The sequence below is a fragment of the Diospyros lotus genome, chromosome 4 (genome assembly GCF_014633365.1).
Source record: "Diospyros lotus cultivar Yz01 chromosome 4, ASM1463336v1, whole genome shotgun sequence".
Taxonomy (NCBI): Eukaryota; Viridiplantae; Streptophyta; class Magnoliopsida; order Ericales; family Ebenaceae; genus Diospyros; species Diospyros lotus.
In genome coordinates this window covers 5,103,341-5,114,493 of record NC_068341.1, presented here as the reverse complement: position 1 = coordinate 5,114,493, position 11,153 = coordinate 5,103,341, and positions in this window count along the sequence as shown.

Sequence of the window (11,153 nt, the reverse complement as noted above, 5' to 3'; positions counted from 1 at the left end):
GTCGTACTCGGAAGGCCGGCGATGAACGACCTGGATCTAGTGACCTCAACCAGGTCGCTTACGGTGAAATTCCCGACCCCTGACGGTGTAGGGTGTGTACGAGGCGAGCAGCACCTCGCAAGACGTTGCTATGAGGACGCCCTGAAAATGGGAGCAAAGGGAAAGAAAGTAAATATCATCGCAAAAGTCGGCCCGCGATCGACCGGCCGATGGGAGGACCTGGATCCACGCGAGGTCGACTGCGAAAAGCCCACCGGTCCCATGGAAGAGCTCGAAGATATCTCAGTCGGCGAGGCAGACGAGGAAAGGCACCTCAAGCTAGGCAAGAGTCTAGCCCCCGAGGTAAAATCCCAACTTACAGATTTCCTTAAAGCTAACCTTGATGTATTCGCATGGAACCACGAAGATATGGTGGGAATCGCCCCAGAAGTCATGTCACACAGGCTCAACGTAGATCCAGGCTACAGGCCAGTACGCCAGAAGAGGAGGCCAATGACTCCGGAGCGTTATACCGCTCTTAAAGAAGAAGTGGACAAACTCTTGGCGAATAATTTCATCAAGGAAGCCCACTATCCGGTCTGGGTGGCCAACCCGGTCCTAGTAAAAAAGAAAAACGGGAAGTGGAGGACCTGCATCGACTTCACCGACCTGAACAAGGCCTGTCCTAAAGACAGCTTTCCCCTCCCCAGAATCGATCAACTCGTAGATGCAACGGCTGGTCACCGCCTCCTCAGTTTCATGGATGCCTATTCAGGCTACAACCAAATCCCCATGAACCCAACGGACCAAGAGCACACCTCGTTCATAACCGACCGGGGGCTCTATTGTTACAAGGTCATGCCCTTTGGATTGAAGAATGCTGGCGCGACCTACCAGAGGCTGGTCAATACGATGTTCGAAACACTGATCGGAAAAACCATGGAAGTATACGTTGACGACATGCTGGTAAAATCCGAGCAAGTGACGGACCACGTTTCCGATCTAAGAGAAACGTTTGGAGTCCTCAGGAAATATCAGATGAAGCTCAACCCGCTCAAGTGCGCCTTCGGTGTAGCCTCTGGAAAATTTCTTGGGTTTATGGTAAACAACAGAGGCATTGAAGCCAACCCAGACAAAATTAAGGCTCTGCTCGACATGAGATCGCCTATAAGAAAGAAGGAGGTGCAAAGCCTCAATGGTCAGGTCGCGGCTCTGAGCCGTTTCATTTCAAAGGCAACTGACAAGTGTGCCCCTTTCTTCGAGCTTCTAAAAAAGGAGAAAGACTTCAGATGGACAGAAGAATGCGAGTTCGCATTCCAACAACTAAAGGAGTACATGGGACGGGCCCCGCTGCTCGCCAAACCTAAGGAGGGAGAGAGGTTGACCTTGTACTTAGGAGTATCCCAACAGGCTCTCAGCGCGGCCCTCGTTCGGGGGGAAGAAGGGGTGTAGCACCCCATTTATTACGTCTCCAAAAGCCTAATCGATGCAGAAACAAGGTACGCACCAATCGAAAAATTAGCTTACTGTCTAATAGTGGCGTCGAGGAAGCTGCGACCCTATTTTCAAGCTCATGAGATCGAAGTCCTGACCAAATACCCATTGAAACAAATCCTCCAAAAACCGGATACCTCAGGTCGTTTACTAAAATGGTCTATTGAGCTCGCTCAGTTCGACATAAAGTACAAACCAAGGACGGCGATAAAGGGTCAAGCGTTGGCAGACTTCATTGCCGAGTTTACTGGGCCAATTGACGAAGAGCCGGAAAACCTGAAAGGACCGTCCTGGGAACTATACGTCGATGGATCATCGAACGAACAAGGAGCGGGAGCCGGGCTTATGCTAATAAGCCCCGAAGGTCACAAAATCCTCTGCGCCCTGAGGTTCGGTTTTTTAGCCACCAATAATGAATCCGAGTATGAAGCCTTACTAGCAGGACTCCGCCTGGCAAAGGAAATACGAGCTGAATTCTTGGAGATCTTCAGCGACTCTCAACTAGTTGTCAACCAGGTGCGGGGAGAATACCAGGCCAGAGACACGAAGATGGCAGCATACTTACAGAAGGCACGCGAACTTTTAGCCACTTTCGAAAAATATGAAATGCATCAAATCCCCCGTTCCCAGAACTCTCATGCGGACGCTCTGGCTCGCCTAGCAACTGCCCGGGACGCAGAATTCTTGGGGGACATACCTGTCGATTTTTTGGCCACCCCGAGCACAGAACAACGAGATGAAACGCTACTGATCACGGTGCCCCAAAACTCATGGATGACCCCCATCTTGGAATATCTGCAAGACGGGAAACTACCGGAAGACAAGCTGGAAGCACGTCGCCTGCGAGCTCAAGCCGCCCGATATTGCATCTACGATGAAAGACTGTACAAGAGGGGATTCTCAGCCCCACTCCTGAGGTGCATTGACGGCACCGATTGCCAGTCTGTGCTAGAAGAAATTCATGCAGGCCACTGCGGTAATCATGCAGGGGCACTCTCTCTGGCACAAAAGGCCCTCCGACAAGGGTTTTATTGGCCCACCGTGAAGCAAGATGCCATAGAGACGGTCAAGAAATGCGAGAAGTGCCAAAGGTTCGCCAAGGTTCCGCGAGCTCCGCCGGCCTACCTGCAGCAGATGAGCAGCCCTTGGCCCTTTGCCATTTGGGGCATGGATCTAATCGGGCCGCTGCCCACGGCTCGCGGAGGATGCAAACATGCCATAGTGGCAGTTGACTACTTCACCAAATGGGCAGAGGCCAAAGAGCTCGCACAGATCACCAGTGCGAAGACACAAGCTTTTACATGGGATAACATAATCTGCAGATTTGGAGTGCCACAGCAAATAGTAACGGACAACGGAACCCAATTTACCAGCGAGCAATTCATCCAATTCTGCGAGTCAATGGGGATTCAAAAGAGTTTCACCGCCGTTGATCACCCCCAGGCCAATGGGCAGGTCGAAGCAGTCAACAAAATAATCAAGCAGACCCTGAAAACAAAGCTTGAGGCTAGAAAGGGGGCCTGGGTGGATGAACTGCAAACAGTGCTATGGACCTATCGAACAACAGCCCGAAGCAGCACTGGAGAAACCCCATTCTCAATGGCGTATGGGTCGGAGGCTATGATCCCCGCTGAGAATAAAGTGGCCAGCCACCGAAGGGCCACCTTCAGCTCAGATCGCAATAACGAGCTACTGGCGGCTAATCTGGACCTGCTCGAGGAATCAAGAGATGTTGCTCGCGTGAGGATCGCAATTTATCAACAAAGAGTGGCACGATACTATAACAGGAAGGTCCGAATCCGACGTTACAACGTCGGAGATCCGGTACTACGCCTAGTACTACCAGGAGCACGGGCGGCAAGCGATGGCACCTTAGGGCCTAACTGGGAAGGTCCATTTATCATCAAAGAAAATTTGAATAACGGAGCATACCATCTGGCAAACATGGACGGTCTCCCTCTCCCACGAGCTTGGAACGCAGAACATCTTCGTCCTTACTTCAGATAAATGTAATCGTTCTTGCCTATGCTCCGTCTTTTTCATTACGAATGACTTTCATGATTCTGGTCAGAATTTATGAACTTTCATTACACTTTATTCTTATTGGTATTCGATTGAATGCCCCCGTAACGAGGGGTCGAGAAGCCATGGTTTGCGAGCTGATGCCTAAATAACCTAGCCACGGCGCTACGGTCAACGGCTTAACCGAGCATTTACCTCGGTCCCTCCATCAGGTCGTGGTTTGCGAGCTGAGAACCAGTCATCTTGACTTTATGTCATGGTTCGGAACCTACTGAGCAACCACTTCCACAAGTAACCCCGAGCTTGGGTTCGCTAGCCGAGGTCCTTTTATCTTGGCTTAAAGCCATGGTCTGCGACCTACCTGGGTGTTCCCTCTCAGTTCAAATAAAACTTGTAGAAGCCACTGGGTGTTAGCTGAGGACGTAACCCGACCTACCTGGACACATATCCCGGCCGTACAAGTCAAACGAAATAACAAGCCATGGTGTGTTAGCTGGGGTCACTCTATGACCCGCCTGAACATATAACTTGGTGCTACAGGCTGCGCTTTCACTAGCTGGGGTCCTCCTATCTTGGCTTAAAGCCATGGTCTGCGACCTACCTGAGTGTTCGCTCCCAATTTATTGAAAACTTATTAAAGCCTCAACATGCCGGCCGAGGCCATGGCATAAGCTCATACCCTAGCAAACTTTGCGTATTGGACCCTATCAGCTGAGGTCCGTCTTAACTTGGCTAAAAATAAAGCATTCGCGACCTATCAGGCACACGCCCTATAACGAGCTTCTCAGGCACCGCATGTTAGACAAGATCACAAGGCCGTCCGACTTTACATATATCTCGGGAAGGCTCTCGTTATTTCGTCAAAACATGCCGAACGGGGTTTCCTGGAAATTGCCTAGGCATGAGTGTTCGCGCTGATTATTACAACTATCATCAACGAGCTGGTTAAAGAGCGTTAGTTTACGAGCTGATAAAACTCCGGATCTACCTGGGCCTATTTTCGAACAGTTTATTATCAAGTTACATACTCAAAAGTTCCTTATCAGTGGACCTTTCAAAAATACGGGGGCTTTGTTGAAGAAATTTCAAGTTATACCGTGAAGAAGTTACTTTCATGATTCAAGAATCGTCATCAGAGATAACTTGAATTCGCGAAGAAATCTGAGGCAACGTGCACAAAATGCCAATTCTTTATTATGAGATGAAGGTCACATTACAAAAAAAAAAAAAAAAAAAAAAAAAAAAAAAAAAAAAAAAAAAAATACATGTGGGAATCCTAGCTAAGAGGGGCGTTTGGTTCTGCAGAATCAACCTCGACAGGGCGAGCTTCAGTGGGTATGGTCGGCTGGAGATCGACCTCGACAATCCCGGCTGGGGAAACCTCGGCGACCTCCACAGGAGGCTCCTTGGCAGTCTCACCAGGCTGAGCCGCGGCGACCCCGGATAGCTCGGCCCCGACCTGAGGAGCTTGCGCTGCGACCAAAAACGAGTCAAGGGTATTGGCATCATCAGCATCTTCCGCGGCCTCGGCAGCATACCGAGCCACCTCCTCGACAGCCTGCGCACCGAAAAAGGAGAAATCCATCTCAGGATGGTTCACCCAAAGGGTGTACAGAAATGCCGAGCAGGTGTCGGATCTGGTCTCCCTACGAGCCGCGTCCATCCGCTCTCCGACCTCCGCCCTTATATCGTCAATGGTCCTCTTGGCAAGCTCCTCGCATCGGACGGCACGATCATCCGCCCGTGTCCGCTCCTCCTTCGCCTCCCTAAGCTCGGCCTCGGTTGATCTGAGTCGCTCCTCAGCCCTCCGCAACTCCGCCTTCGCTCCATTTAGCTCGCCGGTGAGCCCGGAGTTGGCTTGCTCCCACATGTTCTTCGATCTGCGAAGCTCCTCGTCGAGATCTTTATTCTTCTGGATCTCCATCCTCAGACGCGTCAAGCAACCCTCCACCTCCTTTTGAGTGGCAAGAAGCTCGACCTGGAGATCTTTCTTCTCGTCCGAGAGCTTCGTTATTTCGGCCTTTTGGGCGTTCTTCTCGTCCTCAAGCTTCGCGATTTCGGCCTGACGGGACATGCTCACCGACTGAAGCTGCTCCTCAAAATCTTTGTACTGAGCTCGGAGCTTCACGGCAGCAAGAGAAGTCTGCAAAAGAAGAAATGTTAGCTCATTAAAAAACCAAAGGGGTAGGTTAAGAAACCAAGGTACGAAGAATTCCTACTTACCACCAGGCTGTGACGGGCGACAAAATCACAAAGGGGGATTCCCTTTAACTTCGGGTCGTCAAGGGGCTTAGAGTTCGGACCCAGGAAATCGGGCACGGAATCCAGGAGGGGACCAACAAAGACCCCTCCTGGCAGGGCCTCCACGGCCAGCTCCTTCTCACGGACCCTGACCCGTTTGGCCCTGATATCCTCCCCCTGTTGCAGCTGGTCCGATCTCCGTTTCGAGCTGGCAGCAGGAGCGTCTCGAACCTCCACCGCAACCTCCTTCCCACGGGCTCCGCTCGAACCATGGTCTCGGGAGGCAGGTGGCCGATGCCCCAACTGCAGATGAGCTTGCTTTGATTGTTGGGGCTGACGGGGCAGTGTTCTTTGCCGCTGCTCCTGCTGCCCCCCCCCGCGACTGCTGGGTTTGCTGCTGCTGGGGGCGTGACTGCGGCTGCGGCTGCTCCGACCTGCCATCCCGCGAGCTATAGCTCGGGGTTATGGAAGACGTAGTGCTCGACCTCGCCCTATGGCGCTTCGGTTGGAGGAGCTCGAGATCAACCATATTATCGTCTTGGTCGGCTTCCCCTCTTGAACTGTTCGTCTCAGCGAGCTGTAAGCCGGAAGAGAGAACCTCCGCACCCAAGTCCCTGAAATGATCTCCCTCGACAGTCTCGGTGCCAAGAGGAGGGGCGAGCTCGTATTCGCGAAGTAGCTCGTCTGAAAGTTCAAGAATCTCCGAGCTCGACTCCGCAGCCACAAGTTTGCCAAGGATATCAGTCTCCTCGGCCGATAAAATCGGTTTCTTCCCCCCAAAATCTGCATCAAAACATGAGCAAGTTAAAACAAACACTCTCGGAACAAAGGAAAGATTCGTGAGAGCTCATCTTCTCTTACCAGGGGTCAGTACGAAGCTACGATTCCTAAGTAAAGAAAGGGAAGGGCAAGACACGAAGAACCAACTGGACTTGTAATCGCCCACGTTGGACTTCCCCTTTGCTTTACCCTGAGGGAGGGCGGCCTTGTACGGAGAAGGACGGGCCGCCAGGTAATACAGCCCGTCCTTGGCATTTTTGAAAGAAAATAAAAATCTTATCAGTTTTGGGGAAGGGAGAGGAAGTTTGTTTATAAGGAATAAAACGGCCAAAGAAGTAAGTTGGGCATACGAATTCGGTGTTAGTTGGAAGGGGGCGAGCTTGACGTCGTTCAAGAGGGCGATAAGGTACGGGGCTATTGGGAACCTAAAGCCAGACTCGAGGTGTTGGGGGCTAATAGCTACGAAATTGGCTGGCGGGTAGGCTGCATGGGAGCTCGATGCAGGGATGTATACTCGGCAGGTCCTGGGGAGACGAAACTCCTGAGCACAAGTCATCACCTCGTGAAGCTTGGCCTTGGACGAGAATCTCTTGAAGACCGCAAGATCAGCAGCGATCTGATCTTGAACCTTCAGCTCGGTTTCCCGAGAGGTCGGGACGGCGACCTCCCTGCACCCTGAGCTCGCACCCCCAAGATTTTGGCCCTCCATAACGAGACAATCTTCGGAGCTCGAAGTGTCGTTTTCTCCTACGATATAATTGCAGCGCTTTTGACCTGAATTTCCACGGTGTTGGTTGGACATCTACAAAGGAAAAGAGAGAACAGTCAGGTCGCAAGACGCGAACCAGACCTCAAGAAACTAGAAGAAAAACCCTAAAACGTCCCCTAGGTCTTCCAGGCCGAGCGCTTCGCAAAAGGGGTACCGCCTAGGGCGGAGGGGCTGCAGCCGCAAGCCCGGTGTTCCATGAAAAGCTAATCCTAAGGTCATTGGACCCAAAGGCCCAGCAAACGACAAACCGAATCGTGCCGTTTCTCCAAAAATGAGAACGACATCGATCGACGAAGCCAGAGGAACCACCGACGGCTAACCAACGGTGGACGGCCTCACAAGAAGAAGAAGAAAGTCACGACAAACTTACCTAAAAGCTGCGCTTGACGACTGAATGAGGACTCGTACCAAGCACCGGACGAGAACGGCAGACGTCTGAAAGCACGGCGATAACGGAGGCCTCGAGAGAGAAAAAACAAGAAAGCAGGGAGGCAAAAGTTTGAGGGAGTTTCAAAATAGCGTGAAAGAAGAAGCGGGTGGACACTCCCCACTATTTATACTGACGGCCTGATCCATCCCAACCGTCGGATCAAATGACGACTTATCACATGCTCGGCATCCAGCGGCCGCACAACAGCTTGTGGGTCCCACGAGTTTAATCATGCGCAGAAATGGGGAGGGGGCGCGCATTAAATGCGCTGCCGACAAAGCGTGCTGCGTGGAACGACGAGACTTAAGGTGATTGGACAGAAGTTGGAGGGATGGAAGAACAGCTGGCACGCGTCAGTTCCCAGCACGAAGATCGTACCGCGAACTGGGGGGCTTATGTTATATGTATTTCCCGCATCTCCCCGCATGGGCCAGACTCGGTCCGATAGACCGGCCCAATCACCCAAGGCCGAGAAGGCCCGGACGACCTCGTCAAGGAAGGTCCAGCCTCCATCAAAGACCCGGAACTCGTAAAGCGAGCGTATGGCGAGCTCCCGGTAATCCCCCAACGAGCTCGGAGCAATCGACTAACGAGCTCCTGAAATATCCTCCAGATCGCTGGGCCATCCAGGTCGCTCGCCTAAAATCTCCAGCTCGCATGAGCGGCAAAGCTGCTGAGAAGTCAGAGGTAGGGTCCGATCACTTTATCTGTAACAGCCCATGCCCCTCGTAATGAGGATCCCACTCCCGGTCTTGCGAAGGCGGTAAGAACTATTTGTCCCCCATTATACAAACACTGTATTTTTATATATTATCTAGATTGTAAAAGTCCCTCAAGAAAAATGGAAATAAAGGGGGCCATGAGGGGCAAAGAGGAGGGACACAGAAAAAAGAATAATCAGATACCGCCACTCTGGGAGAATGATCAGAGGGCGGCCGTGGACTAGGCATCGTTCTGGCCGAACCACGTAAAAGATTCTGGTGTACACGCTTGGAACTTTGGGGGAGGGGGGGGTTTTCTTCCTTCCTTCTCGGTATTTTTTTGGATTGACTCACCGCGGCCCAAAACGAATCACGGTCGGCCGAAATCAAACGTCGACACCCATAAAGACTCTTCGATAAATGATCTCGAAAGAGCTACATAGGTTAACGAGGATTCTTTTAAGCTCCTATTTTCCTAGCTTCATCGTGATGACTAAGGGATCATTGTAATTTGGGTGATTTGGTAGGTCTTCAACTAAAAATGAGATAGTCTTAGATTGACAAAACCTCTTAGTACTTGAGGTTTGGTCAAAGCTAGAGTTGGCTCGCACCTCTTTTCTAGGCATAGTCCTAGTTGCAAGGGTTTGGAAAACCAATGACTAGCTATTTTTTCTCTCGAGTTGCCCTTCCTCCCTACAAGGTAGAGTTCTTATATGGATCCATCTTCTAGACTAGTTACAAGTGAGAATATAGCTCATTTGGCGATGTTCTCCCTTGCGACAATTTTCCTCATTTGCTACAAACCTCCCTAGAGAACCCTCTATTGATGAGCTCTTGAATATTTTTCTTCAACTAGTGGCACTGCTTGGTATCATGCCTATAGTTGAGATGGAATTAACAATACTTGTCCTTGTTTCTTTTATTAGAGTGAACTCTTATCAACTTTGACCTCTTCAAATAGTCTTTATCCTCAATGGTTGTAAGGATCTCAGGTCGGTTTATTGAGATAAGTGAACTGAGCTGGACTCATTTGAGGACCAAGCCATTCCTATTATTAGCCACACTTATCGTCAATCCGTTGTTCCATAGTTGACTTTTTTCCTCCTTGCTTCTAGGGGTGCTTAGCTCTCTCAACTCACATCACCTCCTCAGCATTAACATATTTGGTGGCTCAATCGAGGATCTAAGCAAACGGGCTAGCTCTCAAAGTATTCTAAAAAGCCACCATGACAATACTCTGATCAAAGTTCATGATGCTCAATGCTTACATGTTGAACTGAGGTACAAAATCCTTCAAGGACTCCCTCAGCTTCTACTTTAGGTTGACTAAGACCATAGTATACTTTTGATGTTTTTTAAGGGGACTAAAGTGAGCCAAAAACTTGCTCTTTAATTGCTTATAATTGGTGATTGAACAATGAATTAAACTCGACTACCAAGTGAGAGTATGTCCTTATAACGTAGTAGGGAAAACTTGGCATCACATAACATTTAATACAGCTTGAACCATTATGTGGGAGATGCTCTTCTCGACGCCATTCTGGGCTCATCTTGGATGTGCTATTAACTAAGAAAGCCAATGAATAACTATGTCAAGTGCTATATTTGTCTTTCCAACTAAGTGAGCCAATCTAAGATAGTGGTAGGTTCTCCAGGAGGTGACCCCTCTTAACTTCTTCCCCAAGTAGGTTGCCTTGACTTAGGTCAAAGTTGTTTTCTTCTAGATGCCATGGTGAAAAGAAGTTGAGCTTAGAAAGAGTACTCGATAAGCAAAAAAAACTAATTGACCTCGTGGTGGGCGTTAAATGAAGATACTAGATCGATAACCTTAGTCTTGTCTCAAACTAGGTACTTGTAAAAGCAAGGCTTTTATCTCTTGGAGAACTTTGATACTTAAGTTAATAAGAAAAAAAATAGGTAAATAAAGAAAGATTTTTATTTATGCATTTATACCTCTAGGAATTCAGTTTTATTTATAGATGGTGTGAAATGACATATCGAGTGTAGTTTGACTATTGGGTTAAGATTCTTGAGTAGTTGGAGAGATTTTCAAGATAATTGAGAAATTCTTTCTTGATCGACTTTGTGAGAGAGACTTTTAGTTAACCAAACCCAAAGAATAAACTAGGTTCACATGAATCTTTTATGTTAGCACTTGATCCAGATCCAGGAAGGTCAAATTGGGCCAGGTTGGACCTTGGAGACACAACGACTTCAAATTAGCTTTTCTTGACACACATGACACATAATAATTGATGGACGACCCACATAAATAATAGAGTAATCTCTCTCTCCGTAAATTATTCCCTCATCAATAATAATGATCTCAAATTTTAGTTTCTCTTGATAAAACTAATTAAATGAATTTTAAGCTTTCATAAACTCCTCAAACTATTATTTTTGTAAAATAATTTGAAAATTAGATCATCAAACACACAAAATCTATGTACACCCTCACTATAAATTTTCAACCTTAATTACAAAGCAAATCGCTGCACTCTTTTGATTACCAACTCGACCTTCAGAATAAAGGATTAAAAATTTATATCAATTATGAGAATGAAACTTTTAATTTCTATGTTCATAAGCATAAATTTTTTTAATATTGCTGGTTTATGTCATTGAGTGTGATGTTTTGACAAGCTACCATCTTGCAAGGATAACCATTCGCTTATACTTTAAATAATAATAAAAAAAAGAAGATAAAAGGTTTATGACAAGAAGCACGTCCGTCAAT